This window comes from Macrotis lagotis, chromosome 4 (assembly GCF_037893015.1).
Source record: "Macrotis lagotis isolate mMagLag1 chromosome 4, bilby.v1.9.chrom.fasta, whole genome shotgun sequence".
In the NCBI taxonomy this organism is placed as follows: Eukaryota; Metazoa; Chordata; class Mammalia; order Peramelemorphia; family Peramelidae; genus Macrotis; species Macrotis lagotis.
This window is the reverse complement of record NC_133661.1, coordinates 238,892,124-238,918,294: the sequence shown is the minus strand read 5'-3', so window position 1 is coordinate 238,918,294 and position 26,171 is coordinate 238,892,124.

The window sequence follows — 26,171 nt, the reverse complement described above, 5'->3', positions numbered from 1 at the left end:
ACTCTATTGTCTTGTCACTTGAGCCTATATATTTACATTTTATATTTTATAATAGATATATATTAATATAAATGTAAATATAAATATATTCATATATATACTTATATAAGTATACACACTATTTAGATAATAGGTACATTGCTCTGCACAATCTCCTCACATCTGAAATGAACAAAATGCATTTTCTTATATAACTGTATATAAGTAAATATATATGTAATATATTATATATATATATATATATATATATATATATATATATATATATATATAAATGCAGCCATACATGATTTTTGTGGTTGCTTGGCAATTATTTGTGCTTTTTTTCTTATTTCATTATTTGATAATGACCTCAAGGACAAAAGTTTGATTTGTATCTAGATGGGACTATAAGATATTGCTCATGAATGTACAACAAGCTTATCCATTTGCCTTCACTGATTTTATTTTTTATTGATATTTTCTTTGCCCAAATACATGATATCAAAGATTTTCAAATTCATCTGCATGCATATGTATATTTTTAAGTTACAAAATTTCCTTCTAACTCCCCCTCCTCTCAGCAGTGAACAGTCTGGTTAATTTTGTATATAGACATTTATGTTAAACACGTTTACAGATTAATCATTTTCTATATGAGGAATTAGGATTAAAGGAAGTAATACATAAGATAAATATTTTTTTAAAGTTGATGCTGTGTTCATCAGTTTCTGGAGGATTTGTTTTATTTTGTTTTGTTTTGTTTTGTTTTGCTTTTCTCCCTCTGGATGAGGATAGCATTGTCTATGAGTGGTCTAATAGGTTTGTCCTAACTCTCTGAACAGCTGAGAGGAGTTCCTTCCATCAAGGTTGATCATTTCAATGTTACTGTTAATGTGTAGAATATTCTATTGGTTCTACTCCCTTTGCTCAGCATAAGATCCTTAAATCCATTCCATGCTTCTCTAAAGTATGAAAATTTACTGTTTTTTTTTAAGAAAATAGTATTCTACAGTATTCATATACCACAACTTGGTTCAACCATTCCCAACTGATGGGCATACCCTCAATTTCCAATTCTTTGCCACTACAAAAAGAGCTGCTATGAATATTTTGAAATATGTAAGACTTTTCTCATTTTTTATGATTTCTTCTGGATGTTGACTTTCAACAAAACAGGGGAATTGTTGAAACAACTGGAGCCGAACAGAAAGTTTTATCCTCAAGTATACGACTCAGATGAAGCATAGAGAGGGAGGATGAGAAGGGCAAATTATGAGGGACTTTGATGATGAACTGCGTGTATTCCTGCATGGAAAGATGATACTGATAATACTCATATGAACCTTCTCATTTAATAGAGCAGGTAGAAGGAACTTTTATAGATGAGGCACAGGAGAGAACTGAATTTGGAGATATAATATATTTTTAAAATGGAGAAGTTTGCAGGTCCAGAAGCCTTATGATAATTTGCCCTGGCCATATGTAGGTATCTGCCAAAAGGCTCCACTAAATCTGGTAATTATGGACAAAGACCTCTAAAAACTGGAAGAGAGGCTGCAGAACAGCTTACTTTAGGTCTAAACCCCATTTGAAAAAGGTAGACTTCTGAGCTCTGATCTCAGAAGGAAGTCACAATCTTGCAATAAAACCTCTGGGTCTTGAGTTGAAGCCATGCAGCCATACACTGTGAGTTGCTGTCTAAAGCCTCTTAGTCCTTCTATTAGCATCATCCCCTCTCACTTGTCCTTTGACCAGCTGCAAAAAATGCCCCTATGCTTTCATCATATTCCTTAGCAATGAAATCTCAGTCTCTAGTTCCTGAAAGATTGGACCAGCTTACCTGAAACTTTCTTTTGATAGTAGTTAAGACCCTTCGCAATCATTAATAATTACAAGGAATGGTCAACCTATTTTGTATATAGATAGATAGATAGATAGATAGATAGATAGATAGATAGATAGATAGATATAGATATAGATATATAGATATAGATATAGATATATACATTATATCAAGGCTTGATTTATTTTTTGTTGATTGTTCAGACACTAGACTTAAGAAAATGATGGAGAAAATGTTATTAATGCAGGTCAAACTTAAGAGTGAATCTTGCTTAATAGCATACCAATGTATATGTGTGTGTTTTATGCAGGTATTCATTCCTAGTAATGATAATTATTTTTTATTCTTAAAGGAAAATTCTTAAAAGGATTTTCATTCTTATATCTTGTAGTTATAAAAATCCTAGATAGCAAATACATTTTTACATACCTTATTGGAAGGGTCACTGCAGTCCCAAAACAGACATTTTGGAATAAATTTTATTAGTCATAATTTTTCTGTCTTTGTAACACTTGAGAAGACCTTGGGAGAGTAGTCTCAAGATTAATATGTTTGTTTTCTATGAGTTACCTTAACAAGCTGGGGCACTGGAGGCAGAGTAAATGTGTTTACCCAGAAGAGCCAATCAAGAGTCTGAAATGACACAGTCTTAATAACTTTCTGACTTCTTTGCTGGTGTTCACCAGCTGGTTGTTGGCTAGTGTACTCCAAACCAGTTTAAACTAGTCTTATAGTCAAGTGTTCCTACAAAGCATCCTACTTCTCTGTTCTACCTCTTCCTAGGAAAGAATGTCCATTCTTTTCCCTAACCCTTCCCTGAACCTCCCCTTTGTGGTTTTCAAGCATAAATTTCTCATGTTTCTCCTAGACTGAGTTCCTTTATACTTTATACTTTGCAATCTCTTTTAGCATTATCACACAGTGGCACTCTTCCCATATTCCACCCCAACCAACCTGCTCTTCTCTCTGTTCATCATACATGAAGCTTTATCTCACATACCTGAACCTTTACAGTAGTTACTCTCATGTCTAAAACACATTCCTTCCTCAACCTCAAGTTTTAATATACCTAATTTATTTCAAGGTCAGTTCAAGCATCACTTTCTGTAGGAAGAACAAATTGCTATAAGTCTTGATGCCCATCACAATTTCAACAACTTTTGTTTACTTCCATAATTTTACATCCTATACTCATTGAAATTTAATACATTCCTTTTAATTCCTTGTTGATATGGATGTCCAGGTGCCTCACTCTTATCCCAAAGATAAAAATTATTAATTTAAAACAAAAACAAATCAAAACAAAACTACCCTTCATTTTAGACAGCTGACTCTATTCTTCACAATGACTGGTATTTAATGAATCTAACACTGAGAGCTATTGCTTATCTAGACATCCATTCCAAGACTTTTGGCTCCTTCCTCAAATGGAGAATCTCCCTTGTAGTCTTCTTTAGTCCAGTTCCTCCCCTCTTCAAACACTGTACTTTCCCCATTCCTTAAATTCTTCAATTCCCATGAGCTTTATCAGTCATAGGAATAGTAATGCCTTAGAAATAATCTCTCATGGTTGAATTTCTAATTACCATTCTATAATTTAATGTTACATTAATTATGAGGAGACTCATAATGTAATAGCAGAGCAACAAATAATAAACGTCTGATGCCAGATTTGACACAACATTCTACCCATCATATCACCTACTTGATTAATTATTGTACTGAGTTCATTAACATTTAAGTGAACAACTTCAGATATTATAAAAATAATCCAAATCTTAATATTTAATTAAAATAAATAAAATCCTATTATTTTGTTTATTACCACAGATAGAGAAACTAAATAGAAAAACTGAGCAAGTTAATATAACAAATATAGAGATTACCCAGGGTATGCAAATGTGACATGCTTTCCAGGTATATGATTACAGTGCATCTCCTTGTTTGAAGTTTTTCTTCCTTAAATGAGGATTTTGAAAAGCATTAAAACTCATAGGGCATGTTTCTGGAAGACTGGTTTCAAAAAGTTAATAGAACATGTTAGGCTAATATTAATTATCATTCATAATTGCAATATCAAAATGTTTCACACAATGAAATTTACTGAGATCTGTTTAGAGTCATTATAGAATTATATTTCAGAATTTGTATTTTCCTATATAAACCTGAGATGAATACATCATAGCAGCAACATGGTATAATGGAAAGTGTTCTTTGCTCAGATTCAGAGAAATGAATTCAAATACTGACTTCAAAATTCACTTATCTTCTTTGAGACATATTTGTCCTAATTTGTAAAACCTGAAATATGAAACTTGTATTACATTTTTCAAATGATTGCTATAAGAAAAAGACTTCAACAACCTTCAGGTATTATATAAATATGGGCAAACACAATATTTAGCTCCTTTTCCCCTCTCTAATAGCCACCTTCATGTTTTACTTGCGTAAGGAAATTATGAACTTATGATTTTCTCCTATTTTAGTCTTGATTTTAGATTCTTCTAATATATCATATCCTATTTAATCTGAAAATATTTTCCAGGGTATATCTCTAAGGTCTTTGACTATGAGTAAGCCTTTTCTTCCAAAAACAATTGCCTTCCTTTGTGTAAACTTGTTTGATGAGAAGAAAAACAAATACCCTTAATAAGATTTGTGAAGTAGTAGATGGAGTTATCATAAATTCAGAATATGTTTAATGTTCTCCATTTTACCTCTCCCCCCCAAAGAGTTAACATTGTTAAAGCTATTTTTAAACTGCTACAGACCCTACACTTTGGCCTTCTCTGGGGATCCTTTTGATGAATTCTAAGAATGGATGAATTGCAAAATACAGGTTGGAGAAATTCAAGAAAAGAAAATGTATTAATTTTTACTAAAAGTGCAAATAGTTGCATTTCTCACTACCCATCTCATAGAGATATCAGAGTAGATTAATAAGAGAAATATGTTATACCATAACATTTTATGCTTGATACTTTTATGTAGTTGTGAGCTTTTTATTTGATAATACAGTCCAGCAAAATATACTTCAACTCATCCTTGTCTTTATCACGTGTACTTTTTAGCTATATATTTACACAAAACTTCTATAGCAGTTTTAATGATGGAAGGATGCATTAGAAGGAAGACTAGACTCACAGAAATCAGTTGATAGGCTATTATAGAAGTTTGTGTGGGATTTGGTAAGAAATTTGAAGTCAGTTGATAATAGTGGGATTAAGAAAAGAAAGATTTGCTTCTTCTTTGGAGGAAAATTGATAAAATTTTGTAATTATGGTAATACAAATAGAAATATATATTTAGAAAGGTATGAATTTTTTTTTTAAAAAAGGATGCTCAGAACTTGAATCCAAAATGAATAGTTCATGCATTTAAAAGAAATGTGTAAATTAGGGAGATAAGTTCATTTGGGACAAAATAACATTTTAGTATAATGAGATTGAAGTGGCAGTGAAAGGTTACATTTAATTTTCTAGTAGGAGGTGGGTATTTGAAATGTAACTCAGGAAAAAGACAAAAGTCAGAAAGATAGAATTAGTCAGATAGTGTAGAAATTAAAGCTCTGAAATTTGGGTACCTGAGTGGATATGATTTCTGACAGAGGGTATTAAGAAAGAAGAACTGACTCAAAACTTTAAGAATTTGGGATAAGATAAAGCCTGAAGTAAAAGGAAAAGGAAAGGAATTTTTTGAGATGTAAAAAAACTAAGCTATTATTCATTTACTGAAGCCAAGAAAAGAGAATTTTAAGAAGGCTAGGCACACACAGTTGGGCAAATCATAAAATTCATGACAGATGAAGGAAAAGAGTCCATTGGCTCTGGCAATTTAAGAAAGAATAGGTTATCCTTGAATATGCAATTCCAGGACAGTTTTGGTATAAGAGTCATAGAGGAAAGGGATGAGTATAAGTAATCAATGTGAAGTGGAGGAGGAAGCAGATTGTCATACAGATGATGACAAAAGTACAGGTGATTAATTGGGTAGCCCATTCATATTTTACAAAAGTGATTACACTGTGTTTCTTACCATGGGCACCTTAGTAAATTGTACAACTTAAGTAAAATCTAAATTATGCCCATTTAAAGGTAGCATTTAATGGTGTATATTCTTTTGCTTAGACATCAATTTTATTTAGGTTTTTTTTTTGCAAGGCAATGGGGTTAAATGGCTTGCCCAGGGCCACACAGCTAGGTAATTATTTAGTGTCTGAGGCCAGATTTGAACTCAGGTACTCCTGACTCCAGGGCCAGTGCTCTATCCACTGTACCACCTAGCTGCCCCCATTAATTTTATTTAAAAAAAAAAACTGTCCCAAAAGGTGAATAGTACCTGCATCCCTATAATTTAAAATTTCTTTCATTACTAGACAATCAGGTACAAGAAAATATATTTAACTCTCTTATTGCTTAATGTAGAAGAATTTTCTTTTTTAGTTAAAATGACAAGGGATTCAATGGACTTCATCAAGTTCATTGATTCAAGCTCATTCATTCAAGGCTGAAAATGAACATTAACAGAAATTGGGAGCTAGGAAGGAAGCAGCTACTGTTTAAGTATTGTTTAAGGTAGTCTTACATTTTACCTCTCTCCTTCAGAAGCTAGCATACTGAACCTAGAATCCATGCACTTAATTTATTTTTGGTTACCTATTTCACTTTATGAGACTGCTTTTGTAAGCCTATGTATTTCATTTTAGGCATTTAAATATATTATTCTAAGAAAAGATCTATATGCTCCAGCAAACTTCCAAAGGGGATGAAGAAGTGCAGAAAAATTTAAGAACATCTGCTTTAGACAAACTGACCCAACCTTCTATCCATGGCCAGGGAATCTCTCCACTAATTATTCTACTATATAAAACATCATGGGTCAGCTAGGTGACACAGTGAACCAGCCCTGGAGTCATGAGGATCTGAGTTCAAATCTAGCTTCAGTCATAATAATTACCTAACAGTGTGACCTTGGATAAGTCACTTAACCCCCATTGCCTTGCAAAAACAACAAAACAAAAGAAAATAAACCAAAAGAAAAACATCATGACACATATGAAATAAGTTTCTTATAGACTTTGACTCTCTTACTTCTGTTTCCACAAACATTCATCCAACTATCTATCCTAAATGATACATATACTCCAATCTTCCAGATGCATCATGTTCCACACTCTAGGAAGGGCAGATGAGAAAAGTCCTCTCCTATGCCTACCACCCACAATGTACTCAATAATTTTTTGTTAATGATAAATCAAACTAAATTTTTGTTAATGACAAATCAAACTAAATTTTTATCTTGGCACGGACACATTCTTCTACGATACAAAACTTGTGATCATTACTTTCAAATAAAAAAGTAGATTTTCAGTATTTAATGTACAGATCATTGACTACAACCTAGATCCATTATAATTTACTGGCAGTCTTGATAGTTCTAGGCAATATAAAGAAGAAAGATCAGCTTCATTAAGTGCATGCCTGTTGCATTCTGGGTATTCTCCCTACTCTGGTAATGCTTCCTTAACTGATAATAATAGAGAGCAATTTGATGACATTTCCCCTAATTTTATTTTAACATTTGGAAAATGATGTATTTCAGGGCTCACTAATGTTAAGGATCAGCTTATGGCCCAGAATAGAGTGTCTGTGAGCTGCAAAAAGTCAATTTTGACTTAGCATCAAGCCAAAATCCTTAACTCAGAGCTTCTTCAAATGAAAGCTGACATTTGTCAGATTGTTTGGGGGCTTTGTGAAGCAATTAAGAGCTCACTTGTACATTAAATGAGCTGCCAAACTCCCCTCCAATTTTAATGCACAGAGAAAGCCCAGTTGGCCCTAAGGATTTATAAAGAAAGTGTTTGGAATATGTTCTCATCAAGGATGAGCCTTTTTAGGAGGAATTGAATGGATATATGAGGGAAGATTTTGAAGGCCATAGCAAGAAATCATTGTGCAGAAAATACTTTGTTGAAATGAACTCTGGCATCTAAAATCCTTCAATAAAATTGCACATAGTAGAAATAAAGATTGAATTCAAATACTTTGCAAAAGTAACCATTTGAGATTCATAAAAAAGTGCAAATGAGCCGATCGTTTCTGGAAAGTATAATTGAACACTGGCAAGATAACATTCAGCATGTCCATAGTCCTTGCCATCAGGGGTGCTGAGGTTAGTGGATATTTTGAGCTTGGGCATTCTGAGATGCAGTGCACTAAACAAAGTGAGCATTCTCACTAAGTTTGGCACCAATATGATGATATCTTAGAAGCAGAAGACTACTAGATTGTCTAAAAGCCAGTAAACCAGCCTGGGTCAGAAACAGACAAAGATTATTCCAAAGCTGTGGCTAACATATGATTGGTAATATTATTAGGTATCAAGGGACTGGATAGAAGATAGTATACAGCTGACATGTTTCACCAAGGAGTCACAGTAGAGAAGAGAAGAGTCTGAGGCCAGAGTTGAAGAGTTGATCAGGATGGGACAGTTAAGATAGAACAATTAGAGATTGTGGTGATTAACAGACTTGAAGCTTGCAAGACAGGAGAAGGGATGGAATAACAATAGATTATGATCAGATAAAAATAAAATCAGAGTTTATAAACATGCAAACAAAATAATTGAAGCTTATGACAAGAGCAAAGCTATACCTTTAAGTAACTGAGTAGAATATAGTAGAGACAAATATTATGAGAAATAAGTAAGTTCAACAATTGGGAAATCAGGATATTTGAGAATATATTATGTATCTGGAAGGCTTCAAAGATGAAGGAAAGAGATAAGGACTGAATATTTTGAGAAATGGAAGAAAATGTTCTGATATTAGAAAGTAAATTATAAAAAGTCATAGAATATGAAATAAATGAACAAAATGAGCAGCATTTCTCTTTAATAAATACAAAATACAAAGTATAATAATGTAAAGCAAAATTGCATTTCAAATTACTACAAAATGAAAAAAATACTTGGGCATAAATCTACCAAGTTTTACAAAACACATGGATAGATTCAGTTGTACAATATTCCTTTTAGAAATGAAGAACAGTGGGGCTGCTAGGTGGCGCAGTGGATAGAGCACTGGCCCTGGAGTCAGGAGTACCTGAGTTCAAATTCAGCCTTGGATTCTTAATATTTGCCTAGCTGGGTAAGCCACTTAACCCCATTTGCCTTGCAAAAAAAAAAAAAAAGAGAGAGAGAAGAACACATTAATCAGCTCAAGGGATATTCAATGATTATGGTTATGTCATTCCAACATAACAAAACATGATAATAAAACCAAAGATAAATTATAGTTTTATAGACAAACTGACAAAATCATGTTATCCTCCATACCAGGAAAATACTTTCTGTTTATTTGTCCTTTCCACTATCCTTATCTTGCCTCCGGATCCAGCTCAGTATTGTTTTCCAATGGAAAATCTTTCCTTATCATTTTAATTTTTAGTATTTTTTACTCAAACTATCATGAATATTATTTTCTTCTTATATCATTCTAACATTGTAAAACATTGAAACATTGTAAAACATGATAAATAATAACAATTTTATTTTAATAAGAAAATATTACATTACATTGACATTTTCCAGTGACTTATTTTTTTATTTACTTTCTCTATTGCTCACAATAAAAATAAAAGCACACAAATTCAGAAAATTCCACTATCAATTGATTAGTAATTATTAGTTTCTGGTCCCATGTTGGTCCTTTTTTTGTCATCTAAACTTGAATGGGCATCTACCCAATGTAATTTACTGATTATTAGAGCTAAAGGGACTTTTTAGGGAATATTATTCCCAAACCCCTCTCTTTCCAATCAAAAAACTGAGTCCTAAAATTAAGTGACTAAGTTTATTGGTCAAGTTCACATACAGAATCAACCAATTCTGGGTTATTCAGAGATTGATTATCTAGTCCGTTTCTCTCCTTTGCTGATTATTTTTTTTAAATTTTATTATTTTTTTTGCTATCCCCTTGGGAGACTAGGGAGACCAGAAAGGAGAGATGAATTAAAATAATTTGGTGTTGTTATACTTCACATCTGTGGTAAAGGGTTAAGAGGAAAAGAAAGAAGGTTTGCATTATTGTCTAAAACAACATTTCAGAATAAATTATATGGGTATTTCACTTACTTGTGTTATCTTTATCCCTGGATCTCACAGGCAATTGAAAAAAGTAGTTTTCCAAAAAAAAATGAGATACACAAGTTTTTTTACCTAAATTGGTGGGGAAAAAAATAGCTTTTAAGTATAAAAAAACAACAACAACAACAACAAGAACAAGAAAGTACACCTGGAAGGAGGAAAGATGGGGGAGGGAAAAGAATACTAGAAATCAGAAAGTTGAGGCAGTAACTTTGCTTAATTATTTATATGAGGGTAAAAGAATTTAAAAAGAGGAAAACTAAGGAAAATAAGCACACACTTTGCTTATTTAACAAATTTTCCAATGACTAGCCTTAGATTTTCTTTTTTATCAATATCTTCCTGTTGTCATTCTACTTAAATATATCCTCAACTCACTCTGAAGAATATAATGTCCAAACAGAATTGGAATTCAAGCATTTCTTAAATATCTACCATCTGAGAAGCATTGTTCAAGCATTGTATAAGTACAAAAACTTAAGCAAAATAGTTTGCTATCTAAAATATTCATGATAGTTTGAGTAAAAATACTAAAAATCACAATGATAAGGAAAGGTTTTCCATTGGAAAACAATACTGAGCTGGATCCGGAGGCAAGATAAGGATAGTGGAAAGGACAAATAAACAAAAATATTTTCCTGGTATGGAGGATAATCTGTACAACGGTATGAAGTGGATGGATGGAATGCTGATTTTGAAAAGAACAACTAGGCCAGTTTGGTTGATGACACATACACTATGCTTATACATTATACATATATATAATTATATACATATATATACATATATACATTATATACATATATTATATATACAACTGTACACAAATATACACATGTGCATGTATATATGTATGTGTGTTATGAGTTTTAGTATGTGTATATAAATATGCACATGTACCTATATTAGCAAATCTAATTTACAAGTCTGTAGAATTTGGTGAAGAAAAAATTATTTCATTTCTTAAGTAAAAAAAGTATTTAAGATAATAGGGAAATATGTAAAGTAGAATTCTATGATTAATGTAAGGAAGAAAAAATATAATTAAATAAGATTTTATCAGCAATAAATGTTTTTCATAACATACATACTTAATAAGGTGAGGAAATCTATCCTACTACCCTAGAGAAAACTGAGAAGGGATGGGATAAGAAGGAATGGTGGGGGGAAGGGAAAATAGATGATAGAAGAGAGGAAAGATGGAGGGAGAGGGTACTCAGATACAGCACACTTTTGGACAGGGCCAGGATGAAAGGAAAGAAAGAATAGAATAAATGAGAGTGGGGAGGAATAGAGTGGTGGTACAGCTAGTAATAGCAACTGTGGAAAAAAATATTGAAGCAACTTCGCTGGTGGACTTATAATAAAGAAAGCAACTCACCCCAGAGACAGAGACATTGGAATCTGAACACAGCCTGAAGTACATTTTTTTTCTCTCTCCCTCACCATTCTTCAGTTTTCTCATCTTCTTGGGGGGGGGGGGGGTTATGTTTACTCTTATATCAAAATTATTGTAATAGTAGTAATAATAAATTAAAATTCACTTGCAAAATAATAAATGTTTTTTAACCAATAAAGTCCCTCTCTCATATACTCCACTCTACTTGAATCACTTTGTTGGAATGCATGTGTACATTCTCTTTCCTCACTCAAATGTTTAATAGCTAATGCCTTACACGTTTAGATGAATGCTTTTTGATAGCGAATGTAGGCAGGGTCTATACTTTGTTGCTTTTTCAGATGCTGAATTATCTTCAAAAGTCTGCATTGCTTTTTCTACTTTCTTTAAGACTATAGAATTTTGCAACTTGTCCATATGGACATGTATATGCATATAGATGAATGCAGAAAATCTTTCATAGCATGTATTTAGAAAAATAAAATATCAATTTAAGATAAATAAATAAAAAGACTACAGAAATATGGATTGTCACCTTAATAAAGGATTATGCAGAGAAAGGAATCTTCAGTGACTTGCCTGTGTTTCAAATAGAATGTATTCTAAAATTACTAAAATAGGAAAACTCATATCCCTACTCATGAATGTCCACCCCCATTGGGGCTTTTGATGGTTTCTGTTCTCATTCAATACTCTCAAGATTCATAATCTTATATAAGTAATCCATATTCTGGCTTCATATATTTTATTTTTATGAAGAAAATTAATAACAAGATTGATAAGAATAATTTGCTTAATCTAATCTCCTCAAACATCCATTTCCACTTTTTAATACATAGTGAAAGGATTGAAAAAAAAGAGTTAAATACCTGGAATCACTTTTGTAAGAGTCAGGTACTTATAACAACTAAGGGTAAAGAAATATTTTATGAAGTGAATTGGTCTTCCTGTCTCACCAACAGATGCGACCCTCAGATACTACTAATCTAGTTGTTCCAGAATCTATCTCAACTTTAGACTCAATTTACCCCAGCAGCCTTGATTCACAGATTCAGATAATAAGAACATCATAGAGTTTGAGAGTTAGGATGAATCTTAGTAACTGTTTAGTCCAACACAAAAATAGTGTGTTAGTGGTTATCCAGCCTCTATGATTTTATGGGCTCTGTGTCTAACTGGTTTATGCCTCATGATCTTTTCCTTCTCTCTGAGCTTTCTTTTTCTCCTATATCCCCAAATGAATAGGAGAAAATCAACTAATGTTCAAAAGAAAAGAAAACTCAGAAATCTCAAGAAAAGCATACCCATAGTTATTTTTCCTAGTATCCTACTTGTCCTACTGTTCTATTTCCCACCATTACAATTTCAGAAAGAGGTAGTGTCATCAGAAATGTCTCCTCCATCTCCACTTCTGTATTCTCAATTCTGGTTTTGTCTATACAACATCATATTATCCAGAAGAAATGTGGTTGTTTTATTAGTCATCTATATGTTTTGTCATATGATGTCAAGTTATCTTATATATTTTTATAAATTGTTCTTTTGGATGTGGAGAAATCTGAATGTGGAGAAAACTCTTTCTTAAAGATGGAAATTCACTTAATTGACCATTTTAAGTTGTGGGTTAACTCGAATTCAGTTTAGGTCCAGAGATGTGAGTACTGACAGAAGCTGCATCCAGGGGATGATTACCTTGCAATAAAGATGCGTCTTTGCTTATTCATGGAGTTCTTTTGATTATCTGCAAACTATCATTGTTTGTAGTTAAGTATGGGATTTTTACAGGAATGTTTACACTGTTCCAGATGTGCAGTCTTTTGTGCAAGTTATTTACTTGTGCTGTGGGATTAGATTGCTTACACTGTATGTTATTCACCTGGACTCCCCACAGTCATTTTCATGGAGAACTTCATCAAGATGAAGACCCTTAAATCCCCAATAGTCTCAAATCAAGACATAATGTCAGTGGATTAGATCCTTGTCAGAGGATGACTATCTCCTGCTGCTAAAAAAGAGGGGAGCCATTTATTCTCCAGGCAGGAGACATGGCTCTTCTGACAATATTCTATTATGATGTTATCCCTAATGACTGAGATAATTTGATTTGATAAATGCAAATTCAGGAGATTGGCAGTTGCTACATTTCCCTGTCTTTAAAAAGTTTATTCTTTAATTAAATGGGATTTTGTCTTGGTGAATAGCATCTAACAAATCCTGTAGTATTGAAGAATATATGCCACTGTCCTGTGATCCTAAAAGTAAACTCTATCTCTCATCCTGAGGAGACATCTGTTGGAGTCTGCCAACCCTTTCTGGATGTTTGTCAGCATAATGTAATGATCAATACTAAATTTAAAGGGTATAGATGGGAAGAAATCATTCAGACTATTTATTGCTGTGTAGGTACTGAAAAAATAAATTTGGCTGTTTACTTAGCAAGTTTGGTTAACACTGAATAGATGAGGGAAGAAGGATTAAACTTCTGCTTGGCCCCAAAGAACAGAACTGGAAGCAACAGAAAAAAAGTGCATCACGTCATTTTAGGATTGCTGCAGATATAGAATTTTTTTAAAAAACTGTGAAAAATAGGAAATAATAAGAGAGAAAAGCCATTAGAATTAAATGAGGTTAGGGCAGCTAGGTGGCACAGTGGATAGAGCAAAAGTCCTGGAGTCAGGAGGACCTGAGTTCAAATTTGACCTCAGACATTTAATAGTTACCTAGCTATATGATCTTGGACATGTCACTTAACCCATTGCCTTGCAAAAGCCAAAAGGAAAAAAAAGGATTAAGTAAGGTTGGGAAAGGTCCTATAGAAAATGAGGATTTTATTTGAGATATAAAGGAATTCAGGGAAAATTGCACATTGAGATGAGAGACAACATTCCAGTCAAGGGGAAAAAAAAAAAAACAGAGAAAATGTCTAGAACTGAGAGATAGATTGCCTTTTTCATTGAACAAGAAGTTAGTGTTATCAGATCAAAAATATGAAATGAGGAGTAAAGTTTAAGAAGACTGAAAAGAAAAAAGTGGCATGATCGGCCCTAAGTTTTAGGAAAATCGCTTTGATTTGGATGGATTGAAGTGGATAGAAACAAAAGTCAGGCCAGCTCATCAGCAGTCTATTACAATAATCCAGGCAGTGAGGACTTCATCAAAGAGTAACAGTATCAGAATAAAGAAGATAAGATTTGAGAGAGATATTGTGCAATTGCACTCAGAAGTCTTTGGCAAAATATTTATTTTTTGTTGTTTTGATTTTTTTCAGGAGGAATAGAGATTGTGACTCATACATAAAAGGTTTTATTTGATGACATTAAGACTTTTTGAAAATCATGTTATTATAGCTCTGCAATATTTTCTCAATAGTGTGTTTTCTTCACTGTGATGGGAAAAAAGTGTAATCTTGGGTCTGCAGCTTTTTATTGCCAGTATTGGAAAAATAAAAACTTTAGATATCTCTTAATTTCAATTGACTGAAAAATTATGCCTTATTTTAGACTAATCACGTGACTTTGTTCATGTAGATAACTCTCTCTAAAGATGAAAATCAACAACTATTTCCTACATATATTTATGCAAACCACTGAAAAGTTATGTGAATTACCCAATGTCTCACAGTCATTTTTTATCAGAGTTGGGACTTGAACCCAGTATCTCTTAACTCCAATTCTGGACCTTCTTTCAATACTATATGTACTTCCTGCTTGTCATCCCATTTTGTCACATGTAAAGTTTACAACCCTCTCATTTTCTAAATTAAGAAACTGAATCCCATGCAGGTTAAGCAATAGTACTCAGATATTTAAAAGAGCTAAAAACCAAATTTAATTCTCTCTCTCTCTCTCTCTCTCTCTCTCTCTCTCTCTCTCTCTCTGTCTCTCTCTCTCTGCAATTCATTTCAGATATATATGTTTGAGACATTCTGCTGGACCCAGTAAAGCAGACCAAAAAGAATATTATTAACTGATGCTATTGAAAATCTTCCTTTGTTGCCCCATTTATAATGCTGCAGGGAGGCAGGATAATATAGGAGATAGAGTTTAAAGTTGCAGAGAAGGTGACAACCTGTACTAATGCTAGGAGTTTTCTTACCCTGTGCATTTCTTATGATAGTGAAATCACTGATTCAATCAAATCCATAAAATTCAAAGCATTATGACTACCACTATTTACTTATTTCCTTTTTTTATTTAACTGTAATTGAAGCAACTGGGTGGTTCAATAGATAAAGCACTAGTCCTGGAGTCAGGAGGACCTGAGTTCAAAACCACCCTCAGACATTTGACACTTCCTAGCTAGGTGAATCTATGCAACTTACTTAACCTCAATTGCCTTGCCAAAAACAAAAGTCTGAAGTTGAATTTGCTCTTCTGTATTCACAAATGTCACTCATAATGCATTTATATTTATTCCCTTGATGTCTCATCCCATTACTCTTTAAGAACAGTCATTATATAACTCTTTGAAAGAACTGATTTTAGAAATGTGGAGAAATTCCAGTGCAAAGACTTCATCTATCAAAGTAGATAATAGCCCATCTAAGGTTTACTAGGTAAATCTTGGAGATTCTTAGTTACAGGATACCACAGTATATGTATGTCCAAAGAAAGATTTGAAACCATGTATTACTGTCTCTAAGAGAAACACTCTGTATACTTTAACACACAGGTCTCTTGTCATTTGATATTTGAGGGAAAATATACCCAACTCCAAGTTTTCTTTGTCCCAACATCCCCTCTTGCTCTGCTCTACTCCATTCCAATTTTTCTTTGCTTTCTTTAGCTTATAAAACCTGGAAATATTGAATGCCATGTTGGGAAGAAACCCAAGATATATTATAATCTTTGTAAAGATAAAAAAAAAACCTGAGGTCTAGAATAAGATTAAATGACTCAAGACATCATACTGAAATGCAAAATAATACCCACAGGAATCAATAAATATCATATCATAATCCTTGATCTTCCCCTTTCTGTATTGTCTTGTACAATTCAAGATGTGAGTGTTTCCAGGTTTATAATGAGAGGGTTAGACTAGATGACTAATGTCTGTTCCAGTCCTAATTCTATGGTCCTATGATTATCAAATGAAGAAACCAGTTAATTGAAAACAGCTAGTCTTTAATTTACAATGCCAGAGTATGCATAGACCACTATCCTTCTAAACCTAACTAGAATCAATAAAGTACATGGACACTGTGAATCAGAGATAAAAAACATTAAAAGAGAAAAATGCCTACTTGCAACCTGCCTCTTCTAAAACACATATGTAAATTGAGAAAATGTGTTGTCAGTGGTGATGACAGTTTCTTGTGATGCTAATAACAACTGCAAGCCTTTTGCTACCATTGGCTACCACAGAGGATTGATTGCCAAATTAATCTATGTGATGGGTATCATGCTTTTAAAAATTTATAAATTTGTTCGACTGGATTTCTTTAAGGGGTAATATACTGTCAATAGTGATTCTTGAGTTTTTCTTTGCTATCTTACTCTTGACAGTTGTACAAACAAGAACTATCCTCTTCTCTCCACCTCCTTTTAAAATAAGATACTCATGCCTTCCCAGGCATCTTCAGGAGCTTAAATACACAGACACACAGACACACAGACACACAGACACAGACACACACACACACACACACACACACACACACACACACACGGGAAGATCAGCAGGTCAGCAACTGACTGATCCATGGAGCTAATCCACCTGCCCACTCAAGAAAAATATGATTAGAAATGCCTGTATCAATTAACTCTACATTGTAGGTGGAAACAGCTTCTTTCAAATTGACAAATGATCACCCAAAAATATAGCTGGTTCTTGCTTTAGCAACCCTTACTTCACAAGAAAAATTGTTTTTTTTAAAAACACTATGTCTCTATTGTAGGATTTTGCTCTTCAGGCCAGGCCATGGGAAGATAAAGTTTTCTCCCTGTTTTTGATTTTCTTTTTGTACACTTTCAGAATTAATACCTTCTGCCCTCAGAGATTGCAAAGCAAGAAATAGCAGGCAGAAAGTAAAATATTTCTCAACATAGGGATGGTCATAATCATAAGGAATTTGACAGGAGAAGATGTATATATGAAAGTTTGGTATTTGCATGGTTTCAAATGAAAGTGCATCTGGAAAATGGATAAGAAAAGCTATTCACAAGTTCGTAGACTTAGAGATGGAAGGTCATCCAGACCTCTCCCTCTCATATCAGTGGTAACCTTCAAGTTAAGTGACTTGAAGTTCATAGGCAATAAAAGACAGGATAAGAACAATAATAAATATATCCCCTAAGTGTAAATCTAGGACTTTTAACTATGCCATTTAACTATGCTGTATTAATTCCAGAGGGACAAAGCTAAGGACCAAGAAGAAATGATTGATTTATGTAATGAAATGAGCATACTCAGATTTGCTCTTCCCCATGGTTATACAGAGAAGGTACAATGTTCTCTTAATATAACCAATCCAATATCTGGAATTTCAAGAACTTTGTTTCAGGATATAAGTAAATGAGAGGCTATGAATGATTGTTCTGATGAAAAGTCTTCTTATTGGCTGTGGATACAGAAGGACTAATAACTCAATAATCTAACCCAGAACCAATTGTTTAAAAAAATAATCAAACAGTTATTTCATACTTCCTTCTTTGGTATTTTTTGGTTTTGTGTCTTTTTTAAGAGAAGAAGCCTACTTTCTAATTACTGTCAAGTCAACCTAGCTACCATGTGACAGTGAATTAATGGTACCTCTGTTTCTTTTATTTTTATTCTTTCCTAATAATAAATGAATGAGTTCCAGGAGAAAGAACTGACCAACCATATGATCTTTACTAGGTAAGAGGAGATATTAGATTGGGTATCAAAGCCTCTCAAAATCCAGACAACAAAACCCATTAAGGAACCCATGAAGCAAAACTAAGTTATCTGCTTGACATTAGTGGATTATCCATCAGCTGAGACCCCCTATCCTAAGCCAGCATAGCTGGACAAAGGAGAGACCATCTACTGGTTTTGTCACATAAAGAAGTGAACTTTGTAGGGACTCTATGAAAGGACAAAAGTACTCACTTGCCAACAAGAACCACTATAACCTATATATTCCCTACCAATTCTTTCCAGTATCTTTGACCATGCTCTTGCCAGGTACCAGGTGTGGAGGCAAGAGTTCACTTCTTATTAGTGCAGTGGTGGGAAGTTTTTGTAATTTCTCTTCTTTCTATACCTTTTTAAAAACTAGTATTTTACATAAATTAATTCATGGCAATGGGTTTATATTTGGAGTAGTACATTGTATGAGGGCTTGTGAACAACAATGTCAAAAACCCTAAATCTTCAGGGGACTCTAAGATCAGTAGTCAATTGGGACTTGGGAAGTCAAACTTGGGAAGCTAATGCAAATGAGTTGTTTATCCTTCAATAGAGAAAAGGATTAATGACATCTTTATTTTTGGTTCAATGTATAGTGCATTTGATTATGGCCGATTATACTATAAGCTTGAAAGACACATATCAGGCACAAATAGTCCATTTAAAAATTTGGGAGACAGAAGTCTCTAGATTTGTGCTTCTTATGTTTCTTTTGATCTTCTGTAATTCTGCTTTGCTCATAGAGTTGGGTCTTCTAGTACCAGTCTCACCCATGTCTCAAAACTGATGTTAAAGTTCTTCAGGGAGACATTGACAATTCATTAAAAATTATAAATACCTAATATCATTTATTAAACCTCTCATTTGCCTCTGAAAAAGTCTTTTAGTTAAACAGATGTTTGACATTCAGACTATGTGTCCAGCTCCTTGGAAGTGTACTCTGCAATGGCGTTTGAATGTTGTTCCCTTCAACTTAAGAAAGGACCTCAATGTCTGATAATTTACCTTGATTGAGCACCTTAAGTACTTTCCTAAGAAGCTGGGTGGCACAGTGGAGTCCTCCTGGAGTCAGGAGGAATTGAGTTCAAATCAGACCTCAGACACTTAATAATTACCTCACTGTGTGAACTTGGACAAGTCACTTAATTTCATTGTCTTGCAGAAAAAAACAAGCAAACAAACAAAAAACCCAAGAATTTTCCTATGACAATGTCTTGTAATTTATCTTGATATATTGCCTTCAGAATTTTCCTAAAACAATTCAAATGGAAGTGGTTCAGTTTTCTGTCATGGCACTATAGACCATTCAGTTTTCATGGACTTATAACGATGAAGAGAGCAAAGAGATTCCATAAATTTTCAGCTTGAAATTATCCTAATACTTCTTCTCTCCCCAGTACTTTGTTTCAGGACCCCCTAAACACTGAACTAGCTCTGGTATTGCAGGTTTTAACCTCTTTATATATGGGATCCTCTATGGAAAATATGATTCCAAGGCAAGTGAACTTATTCACAGCATTCAATATTTCTCATTTTGTTGTAACCAATGGTTCCACATATGAATGCTAAAGTGTTGGCTGATGAAGAAAAAAATTTTTTTGTATTGATTGTCAGGGAAAAATTAGCACAAGTAGCAGAGAGTACTCTGTTTCATCTCAGCCTCAAAGGCTGCACTGAGTGCACAATCATCTGGGAACAATAGGTTATGCATCAACTCTCCCTCCGCTTTAGTTCTGGCTTATAACTTTTTCAAGTTAAATAGTTTACCAAGAGTGAGGAAGCTTAGTCCTTGAATGCAACTGACAAAATCACAGAAAACATCATGCTGAAAAGCATAGGAGGAAGCACACAGCTCACCTTTACTCCATTGGTGATTAGGAGAGCAAAAGATTCAATAATTTGGCATTGGGAGTTTAAGCCTTGAAGAGAATACTACATATTGACACAAGCAAAGTCTCTTATGTTTTTGTTTTTTTAGATCTGGAACTGTAGGGATTTATGATCATAAAAGAACCGCTTGCAATATTTCTTGGTACCACTATTTCTAAAACATTTAACTAGTACTCAGTTGTATTCTCTTTCCAAAAAATAGGAAACAATATTTTCATTTAGATCACTTTTCAAACAATATTCTTGGGATTTTGTGCAAGTTTTAGAAATATCAGTGTTCAATTTCTTCCTATATACATGAGATTATATTTAGCACTTTATCTTCTTAAAAGATTTGTCAACTTACATTTACACAGTTCCTTCCTTTCTTTCTTCCTTCCTTCCTTCCTTCCTTCCTTTCTTTCTTTCTTTCTTTCTTTCTTTCTTTCTTTCTTTCTTTCTTTCTTTCTTTTTCTCTCCTCTTTCTCTCCCTTACTCTGCATTCTCAGTTTATTCTCAAGAAATACTGACTGTCCAGCAGATGCTGCTGTCTTTCACTAAACTAAATGGAAGAATTTTGTCCTAAAGTCTGAGACACATCAATGACTAGCTTAGTCAGCTGAGGAAAACAGCAAAAAACAGTCTACAACACTTGAGGTTTTAGAGGGCAGAGAGTTACAAGAAAAGTCAATCAAATTCTCAGTTACATTAGGGCATACAACATTCTGTCTTGTCAGAAAATAGGCAGGGTAACTTTATTGTAGATGTGATAGCAACCCAAGGGTTGGCAAGGAATATAAGTGGAGACTTTATAAGAAAGAGAACTGGCTGTGTATTTCCAAAAGGTGGGGATGGGGTATGTGTGTGTGTGGGGGGGTGCAGTGGTACAGAAGAACTATTATCAAAACACACATACATACATACATACATACATACATACACAAAGAGACAATTAACAATCACATTTTCCTTTAGCACTATAAAGGAAAAAAACTTTTTAACCATTAAAATTGACTGAAAGAAAACTAGCCTATCTTTGGAATGTTGTAAGGGGTTATTTTCTTAGGTACAGGTTGAATTAAATGGCAACTGCTGAAGGCCCCTTCCAACTCTGAACATTCTATGATTCTAGGTCATCTAATCCAACTCAAACATCATTCATCACTTTACTCACAACAACCCCCAAAGTGTTCATCAAGGTTTTACCCAAAGGAATTCTAGAAGATCACTTAATAAATCATAGAAGGTGTAAATTTCTATAACTGAAGGAGTTTCCCTTCTAACAAAATCAGAGCTATTTAGAAGTATGGAATTTAAAAAGTCATTTTTAATAACAAGATAAAGAGATTCTATATAATTTTTGAGTTATATGATGTAACAGTGATGAGTAGGAAATTGAAAAAGAATGGAAGAATCTAACTCAAAGTCCAGAGATACTGAAGACAAACTTCAACTAGTTTCTTGATTTCTAACAACTCTTTCAACTGGTTATATGAGAGATGAGTCAGTTTAAAGCAGAGTTTAAAAAATATAAAAACAAGCAAACATAATATTGATGGAGGTAATGAAAATTTGGAAAGGACCTTAAAGGTCACTTAGTCAACCTCTCATTTTATATACAGGGAATATGAGGTCTACAGAAGTTAAATGACCTGTCCAAGGTCATGTAGATATTAAAGGGCAAAGTCAGTATCTGAACCAAGGTCCTCAAATTTTCTAGAAGTTTGCAGTTCTAAATAGTTGTCACAACAATAGAGTGAATATAAAAAAGTAAATTTGAAATAAAACTTTTGATAACAAAGAGATATTTGACTACATTCAGCCTTTTAAAAAACTAAATTTAATAGAATTGATTTATATTAGTAAAACCTCTGTCCTTGGAGCCATAAAACTTGTATTTTAAGTGATTCCATATCTTATGAACTAAACTAAACATTTAACTATTCTAAGCTTTAGTTTTCTCATCCATAATAGAATGATAATAAGATTTAAAATACCTACATCACAAGAAAATATGAAATACTGATTATTGAAGGATCCTAGGAAATCCTTATGTTCTCATTAATTGCAAATATCATCAAAATTACTATTTTTATTAGACCACGGCAACTATGACTATCAAAACTACTTTTTTGTATTTTGTATTTTATATTTATATTTTGTATTTTTATTTCAAGAAATACAGGGAGCTGAAAGGAAAAAAAAGTTTGGGAAATAGTTTTAATTGATATCATGAGGGATATTTTTCCTCCTAGGAATATGAAACTAAATTTCTATAGAAAGCCCTTGCAAGTTTAGAAAAATCTTTTTTTTTCTAGCATCCTTGGTTTCTATGTGGCCTCAGTGACTGAAATATTTCCAGTGTTCCATGAATAATTATCTTTGTCCTGAGCACTTGCCAGCATGACGCATCTTCATTTCATTAAGGGAAAGAAGGACAGGCTGGAATTTGCAGTGGCAGAATTCATTTATCACATTTTAATAGAGAAGCAGCTCAGGAAGGGAGGGCCTAATGAGATATTTCTAAAGAAATTAGCCAGCTTCTATTAAAGGGCCATCTCCTGTGAGACTACAGCAATGATAGATTGCTAAGGCCAAAATACTGGAAGGCCTCCTGCCCCACATCTCTTTGCTTTTCTATCTGAAGACATATGATCACATTTTGTTCATCCTTACCTCATTTAAAAATTCACATATTCATTAGAAAATGATTCCAGAGTCCAATTCAGATAAAGGGATAAGCTCTGATTCATCTGAACAAGATTTGACATTCTTGAGGCAAAATAAACCCCGCATAGGCTTGTCTATCACTAGGAGCAAGTCTGAGATTGCAAGAACTTGCCAATACAAGTGGGAAAAAATACTGCACTGAAAATTAGAAAATCTATGTTCAAACTCCACTCAGCTCTTTACTGTCTGCTTCCCTATACAGTGATTTTTGGCAATTCACTTAAACTCTCTGAGTCTCTGTTTCCTTACCCATAAAAGAAAAATAATCAAACCTATATCACTAGGTCATGGTGAAATTTAAAAATATAAAGTATGCAAAGTGTTATGTAATATTTTTCTAAATATCTGTTAATATTATTTTCCTATTGCAAGTAATATATTTCTTTCCCTTCATTTATATTACATCTAAATAAATAGAGAACATAAACTTAGTAAGTACTTTTTACCCTGCCAGGAACTGTGCTAAGCAATCTACAAATATTAACTAATTTGATGTAGTCTATTTCCATAATACTGCTCTTTTCTAATCATTTCAGTTTTTTAGGTTTTGCTCATAAAGTAATTATTTTAAAGTTATGTTTGGTCTTCCAAAAAATAATATTATTGATAAATTATTACTGAATAAAATTCAACTGCCCAAATGAAATATCTGGTTAATGCTTATGGTAACTTGCCACATAGTACTGAAATATATATGATCCTATTCGTGTCCTCACATGGAAAATTAGAAAACAACCAAGTTGGTGTTCTCTGCACATGTGAACTCTAGTTAAGAGATTTGACAAAAGTGATATTGTTCACAACTGCAGAGTTAGAGAACTTGCTCCTTTTTCTATCCCCGTTTCTAATCAGAAATCTTTCGAAAAGTTTATTATTTTCATTTTTCAATTGGCAAGTATTTATCTTATTGATTTGTCCCTCCCATGACTTTCATCTACTGAGCAAATAAATAAATAAATAACTTGACAAAGAAATCCTTCAATACATATATACAAAGTCAAACAATGCAGATTCCTATATTACCTTTGTTGAAAATATTTCTTTTCTTTGTCAGGAGATGAGTAACATGTCTCATTTTCATTCATTTGGATGGATGTATCAAAGTTCTAAGGTTTTCAAAGATGTTTTATCTTGTATGTATCAAAGTTCTAAGATTTTCAAAGTTGTTTTAACTTTACAATATTATTGTCATTGAATAAGTGTCTTTCACTTCACTCTGCATATAGTCAAAAAAATTTTCCCAGTTTTCTCAGAAATTATTGATTTCATCATTTCTTATGGCACAAAATATTTAATAACATTCATACAATGTAACTTATTTAACAATCCCCAACAGCATGATATAGCCTAAGTTTCTAAATTTTTGATAACATGCAAAAAGCCTCTCTAAATATTTTGCATATAAGGAATTATAACTAAGTCAATATTCAAACAGAGGTAAGATAATTGCAAAAGGAGTTAGACAATTAGGGGACAAATGCAAAACATAATTCAGAGAAAATGAAACATTAAAATAGTCTCACTGACAAAAGAGAGCAATGACTGGACAAAAAAAAACATTTTGAATTGATTTGATGCAGAGAAGAAAACATGGCTGGGAAACAGAAGGTTGCAATGAGCAAGGATAGAAATGAACTGGGCATAGACTGAAAGATTGGCTGCTTGCCATGTCAGCTCTCAGTCCGTTGTCCAATCTTTACTAAACATCTTGACTTATGACAGGTCTTGAAGGTTTTTCCCTTTAAATAATTTATTATTTTCTTGGGTCTCTATACTACCCAAATCTACTTAGTTATTTTGAGATAATTTTGCCTGTGGGATTGTTGGCTTGTACTTCTATGCACACTAGGTATTCAAAAATAAATGAATGACTGCATGTTCAGTGGATAAGATAAAGTGCTAAAAAAGCATATTTAAATAAAATTAATAGGAAGGTGTTAGCAATTTATAGATTTCTAATAAATCCAAATCATTAGAATTCAGGAGTCTTAAAGATAAAAAGGAAGATGCTATCTATATCCAAAGAAAATACAGATAATTAGAGGTATATAATGACTTTACACACATATTCATATGTATATATTTATGAATAAATATATGTATATATATATATATATACATATGTGTGTACATGCATACAAGTATACATATTCGTGTCTAATGATGACCATTTCTAGGGCAAGAGTGGAAGGAAGGGAAAAAAAGAAGAAAAAAGAAATTTGCATGATAACTTTATCATATATCTAAAAGGAATGGCAAGTTGCAGTTAATAGATTTGCAGATTCAAGTAGCATCTTTTTTATTCTACTTTATTAGAGAAATGCTTCTTTTATTTCCCAAATTCAAAATAAAATAAATGGTTTTTTTTTTTAAAGTAAGCAAAGGTGTTCTAATTGTCTTCTTCTAATAGGGACTGTTTTAATTCTTTTATTTTAGAACTTTGCCAAATTGAGGAATGAGAGGTGGAAAACTCAAAGTTGTTTTGATTTTCAATTCTCTTATAATTAAGTACATGTAGTAATTTTCAATCTGATGGTTAGTACTTTGCAATATGTTTTTCTACCATGTACTACTATCACCATACCTGGAAAATTTTGGCTATCTGTTTCTTTTCTTGCTTCATTTTACTCAATCATTGACCATTTAGAACATACTCTCTACCTTCTACCTCTATTGTCTCATCCCTATTTTCCTCAATATTACTCCATGATACACCTCAATTTTGCTAATATTCACAAATTTCATTATTCTGGATCTTGGAATGTCTCATTTCCATGCACTTGTTCTTACTGAAATCTAGTTTTCTCAAGATAATTGTTTTTTTCCAAAATTCAGGATATAGTGAAGAACTTCCCTGATATCATGGAACAAGAGGGCAAAATAATTATTGAAAGAATATATCAGGGTGGCTAGGTGGTGCAGTGGATAGAGCACCACCCCTGGAGTCAGGAGTACCTGAGTTCAAATCCGACCTCAGACACTTAATAATTACCTAGCTGTGTGGCCTTGGGCAAGCTACTTAACCCCATTGTCTAGCAAAAACTAAAAAAAAAAAATTAAAAAAAAGAATATATCGATCCTCTCCTGAAAGGGATCCCAAAATGAAAACACCAAGGAATATTGTGGCCAAATTCCAAAACTATCAGATAAAAGAGAAAATCAGTCAGAAAAAAACAATATAAATACCAAGAAGTCATAGTAAGGATTACACTGGACCTGTCTACATCAACATTAAGGTATTAAAGGGTCTGGAATTTGATATTCTGAAGAGCAAGGAAGCTTGGAATAAGGCAAGAATTAACTACCCAATAAAAGTTAATGTTCTCTTCCAAG